This window comes from Gossypium raimondii, chromosome 12 (genome assembly GCF_025698545.1).
Source record: "Gossypium raimondii isolate GPD5lz chromosome 12, ASM2569854v1, whole genome shotgun sequence".
Classification (NCBI taxonomy): domain Eukaryota; kingdom Viridiplantae; phylum Streptophyta; class Magnoliopsida; order Malvales; family Malvaceae; genus Gossypium; species Gossypium raimondii.
Genome location: NC_068576.1, coordinates 43,435,405 through 43,441,404, shown reverse-complemented (window position 1 = coordinate 43,441,404; position 6,000 = coordinate 43,435,405).

The following is a 6,000-nucleotide window of genomic DNA, read 5'->3' as shown; positions in this document are numbered from 1 at the left end:
ACCTCCCCATTTGCCAATGCCATTAATTACCACCTTTGCCTGCCTCTATGTACAGATCATTTATTTGAATGGCGAGTATATTTTAAAATGACGCAATGGGATCATTTAGGTAAATGATTTCCTGTCCTATCCCCATTCCGACTTTTAAATTTATTAGTTTACTCTCTTTTTTTTATTATACATGTAACGAAATATAGATGACATACAAATATATATTTGAAAAGTTCCCATCCCATCTCACTCCATCATCTCTAAGCAGCAAACAAGAATGTAGCATGGTGGGTTGGAAGAGGGGCCAGCAGCTTAAATTAAAAGAAGCAGAAGAAGGGGAAGGCAAGATTCCTGGTAACAAGGAGAAAGGGGTAGCATCTAAGGATGATCTAAACTCTAACGGTCCCCTTTGTCTGCCCTACCTACGTCTAATATATTCCAATTCCTTCATCTCTGCATTAATTTTAAAAAATATATACATGCAAACCCTATTCTTATACCCTACATTCCAAACTATGTGAGTAATTAGATCATGTATTGGACGATGATCTATCCAAAAGGATGAAAAGATTTTTCATCAATTTTAACTAAATAATGTATAAATTTAACTATGGTAAGTGATATTATAATTTAAATATGCAAATTAAAAAACTTTTTCTTATTCAAATTTATTAATTTCTTTTAATTTTTAATTTTTATCAAATTAAAAAACAGTGTGCTTACTTATTACCATCTATATAAACATATATATAGCCTAATATTTGTTTACCTTTTGTTTCAATTTTAATAGATTTAGTTTTTTATTTTATTTAAATTTTTACCAATGTAAGTTCTATTTCAATGCTCTGCGAGTAGTGATTAGAACTTTTGTGGAGCATATAAATGATACTCTCTTGATAGAAAACATTATGTGAGAGTCAATCAAAACCTTTAGATAAATTTGATGTATTCACAATATATTATTAGTAAAAAATAAGAAAAGTTATTTTAATGAAAACACTTTTTTAACATTTTCTTTTTTGGTTTGGAAACAAGATTATTGATTCAGATTGCAGCATTATTTTTACGTATAAAAGCTTGTTAGTAGCCTTTCTCCTACACAAAATAAAGTAGTAAAAAGGCTAGTGTGCAGACAGAATGGTTGTTCTGGTGTGATTATATATTATATATCACAATCTCCATTTAGGAAAGGAAAAAGGTGGGGTTCTCTAGCCATGGAAAAGATCATCAAAGAATGAAAGAAACATCCCTTTCACACTCTTTTTATCATTATATATCCCGTATACCGAGTGGAGTGGCCCATCAACTCCTGTGCCTGCATCAGGGAACATACCCTATGTCCCACTTTGAAATCAAGTCAACAGATTTAATTTCAATATAAAACTCTACAAAATAATTTACTAAAGAATTAAAAATATGTTTTTATTTTTTAAATTAAAAATTTTAGATATTAAATTTATTGGTACAATATTTTAAAATTAAAAAATATATTCACTTACTAATCATATAACAATAAAAATAATGTTAAAAATATTGGTTGATGGGTGTCGAATCCATCAATATAAACATACGCCTTAAATTGCAAATTATGCAGTATAGGGAGTAGGGTCGATCCCTCAGAGACTAGTTTACTGTAAATTGTTGTCTCTTGACCAGATTTATGTCGGGGCATCTGTCGTGCCCAAGAAATTCGGGGGGGGATAAATTTTGAAGACCTGAAATAAACAGAAAAATAACGTAAAAAGTAAAAGTTGAAAACAGAATAATGAAAACAGTTAAATAAATATGAAGAAAATTTAATTAGAATAAGCTCAGCTTTAGGCACGAATTTTCCTCGTCTTTGAACCGATCCTCAAAATTAGATGAACTCCTCTTTTCCAATAAGCTAGTTATAGCTACCAAGGACGCCTCGAACACCAACTCTTCCTTGTATAAATTAGTTATGGAACGTTCAATAACTAACCCTTACCGATCGAACAATCACGAAATGTTCGTGATTTAGAACTCCGACAGCTTTGCGTTCTAGAAGAGCCTAGCTTGAACCAATGCCCTCAACCACGTGGGACATTTAAATCCGGTTACTACTTCCCTTGACGGAACCAAACAGCAATCTCCACTTGGCACGCCAATGTGTTCACAGAAAACCGATTAGAAACATTCCTTTCGAAATTCCAACTGTACGTCCAATCACACTAAATCAAACGACGTCTTTTTTGACTTAGTGTTGATCTGACTTTGTGAGTTGACAAAATCACACTCTTAATCCGGAGAAGTAATAAGTACTGAAATTTTAGGAGTTAAATGGCTCGGGTTCGTAACTCACGGGTTTTGACGAGGCTAATTTCGGCCTAAAGCTGAAAATGGGTTTAGTTGGCTAAGGTTTGGGGCATGTTGGTATTGGAATAATTAAATAAGATTGAATAAATGAAAAAAATGAAAGTGAGTGGTGAATGTGACGCAAGGTTGGAAATTAATTGCTGACAAAAAAAAAGGAAAGAAAAGATTGAATTGCAAGAGATAAAAGCTTAATTTAAAAACGAAATGATTCAAAACTTGATGGAAAATTTTATGAAAAGACTTGATGAAAAACTTTAAAAAGAACTTGCTGCAAAACTTGATAAAAAAACTTGATAAAAGAACTAGATGAAAAATAATTGAAGAAAGAAAAACACTTAATGAAAGACTTAATTGAAAGCTTGATTTATGAATTGATGAGTTGATGAACAATGTAGTCTCTATTTATACTAGTGGTTTTACTAAATTAGGAGCCAACTAGTCATAGAAAATTAAGGAAAATATCCCATGATAAAATAAATAAATCCCAAAATAATCTCCCACTAAGTCAACAAAATTTTCAGCTAATTAATCTTGGAAAAATTCTTCTTTGGCCCTCCTTCTTTGCTCTTTTCTTCAATCTAGCCCAATTGTTTCCTTTTTCTTCTATTTAGCCCCAAATTGCACCCCTACACAAAATTCAACAAAAACATGGAAAAATTAGTGGTGCACTCTTATAAATTAATCAATTTAATTACATAAAATATGTAACTTTAGCATTTAATCACTGGTTAAGATTTTTTTTTCTTAAAAATACTCAATCAAAATCGTCATAATAATTTTTTTTCATTGAAGTAGTGTTCTTAAGAAAAATTAGGCTAATTTATATGTATGTGTTGAAAAAAAAAAACTTATTTGAGAAAGTAGGTTGTTTTTTTAAAATAAAAAGTTTACCGATTTACATTTTTTTTTTGGAAAAATAAAGGAAAACGAGTCTTATAGGACGCGCTTTCAACCACGTTAGCTAAAAACACATCCTACAAGGCGCATTTTCACTAAAAATTGATAACCTAACTCTTTTAGTTAGATGGTCAAGGGTTAGTGCTTTAGCCTTAAGTTCTAGGCTCGATTTTTCTCCTACTCACATTTATATTTTATATTTCATGTTGTTTTATACTTTTTTTAATTAATATTTTTGACACCTTAGCTCTTTTGGTTAGATGGTTCGATAATTATGGTTTCATATTTAAGTCATAAGTTTGATTGATTCCTCTTATAAGCATTTTAATATGTATTTTTATTTCATATTTTTAAGCTTTTTTATTTTTAATTAATGTTTTTAATTCATATTTTTAATTAATAAATATTTTTTAATTCATATTTTTAATTAATAACTCTTTTATTTATAAAATCAAATAAATATTACAAATATCATTATTTTTAGTAAATATAATTTTTATATGTGTAATATTTATTTTTCAATCCATATCATAAGTGTAGTAAATTGACATATTATATATTTTAGATGAAAAACAATGATATTTTGAAATAATTATTTTATTTTATAATATTAGAAATCACCGTACCTCCACAATATAGGTGGAGAAAATAAATATTTGACATATAAATATTATATATAAAGAAAAATATATCTAAAGAATTAGTTGATGTTTTTAAAAATAATTACATGCTTATTATTTGATTTTAAAAATAAAAGAATTATTGATTAAAATAAAAATCTTCAAAACAATATATTTATTAATTATAAATATTAATTAAAAAAACTTGAAACAACATGAAATAAAAATACATATTGAAATATTTATAGGAGGAATTGAACTTAGGTCTTAAGGATGAGATCATAATTATTTAGCCATCTAACCATAAAAGCTAATGTGTACAAAAAGTTAATTAAAAATAAAAAAAAGCTTTAAACAACATGAAATAAAAAATATAAATGCAAGGAATCGAACCCGGGACTCAAAGCTAAAAACATAAACATTTAACCACATCACCAAAAGAGCTAAGTTATCAATTTTTAGTGAAAATGCATCTTATAGGACACGTTTTCAGCTGATGTAGTTGAAAGTGCGCCCTCTAGGATGTGTTTTCCTTTCTCCCTCCAGAAACAACATAGATCGATAAATTTGAAAAAAAAAACCTACTTTGTCAAATAAGTATTTTTTCCAGCATATTTCTAAAAATTAGCTGAAAAATTAGCATCAACATTTTCATTTAAATAATTAACAATATTAATTATTTAGACTAACTAATGACATTAAAAATGTAGAGTAAGCAAATAATATAAAAAAATCAAAGCATATAGATTAAATCTCAAGTTTGAACATAATATAGGGGCAAAATTGAAGCTTGACCATTGTCTTAATATAAAAAAAAAAAAGGCTCTATTTGACAAGTGGCTGATAATTGATTGCTGATTGGAGCGGCTGGTTTGACCACCTAATTTTATTAATTGTTTACTTAAAAGTGTTTGGTAAAACTTAGTTGATAGTTGAAAGCTAATATGTGTAAAATGATAAATAAGGGCATGACACATTTTATTGTTAAGTATTTTTTGTTTATAATACTTTAGTCTTTATTAAGTGAAATTATTGAAATAAAACACTATTATCAAGGAATTAAAACATCTATTATGGAAATTAATTAGTGAATATTTTAAAATTTAAATAAACAAAATTCTTAAGTTCAATATTTGCAAATTTCTTAGTGATAATTATGTCATGTTCTTAGTATGTAAATTAGTGATAATTACGTCACACTTTGAATAAATTTGTCAAATAGCATATTTCAATTAACATAAAGTTGCATAAGATATCATTTTACATAAATAAATTAAGAATAAAATCATAATACATAAATATTCAAGAAATATATACATGTGGCAAAGGAAGTAATTTTTAAACAAGTATGGTCAGATATGTCATTCCACATATTTCATTCACAATCAATTGTGAAAAAAGTTGTCCATCATAGCGTTTTTTTTTTATTTTGGAGGTTTTAGCTTAACAAGTTCTTGTAAATCTCCATTTACCAAATACTACAATTAGAAAGTTTGACTACCTAATCTTTCATTTTTGCCCAAATCCACTAAAAAGACTCAAAACTTTGTTTACCAAACACAAATAAGGCAAACTCAAAAGAAATATAAAACCACATTTTAGCCTCTAAAATTCTTAGTGCATTCAAATTAAATATAACTACATAATACTTTTATAAAAAATTGATAACATTAACTATTTAAATTAATTAATAATATTATAAAAATATATGATGAAATTAAGTTAGAAATTAAACTTAAATTTAAATATAATAGAAGAATCAAAATTAAAATTTAAGTATCATGTAAAAGGAAATAGTGGGCCACGTGCCAACAAAAGGAAAGTCCAAATCCTTTTATGTAAAGTTTATAGATATGATGTCTTATTTGTCCAAGTACTTACAAACCACTTTTTATATTTTTATGAGCTACATGTGTACTAACATTTTCAAATCCAAATTTGCATAACTTTTTTAAACTAGGTTTTATTATCTGTGTTAAATTAATAACACCTTAATCTACTACATTATTTAAAATAAAAATAAAAATCATTCAGAAATTATTTTATGGATTCTTCCCATTATATCATTTATAATATTTTTCTAATTATTTAATGACATTTCAACAATTTCTTCCATATCATTGATACATAATTTTAGTAATTTTTTACTCTGAAC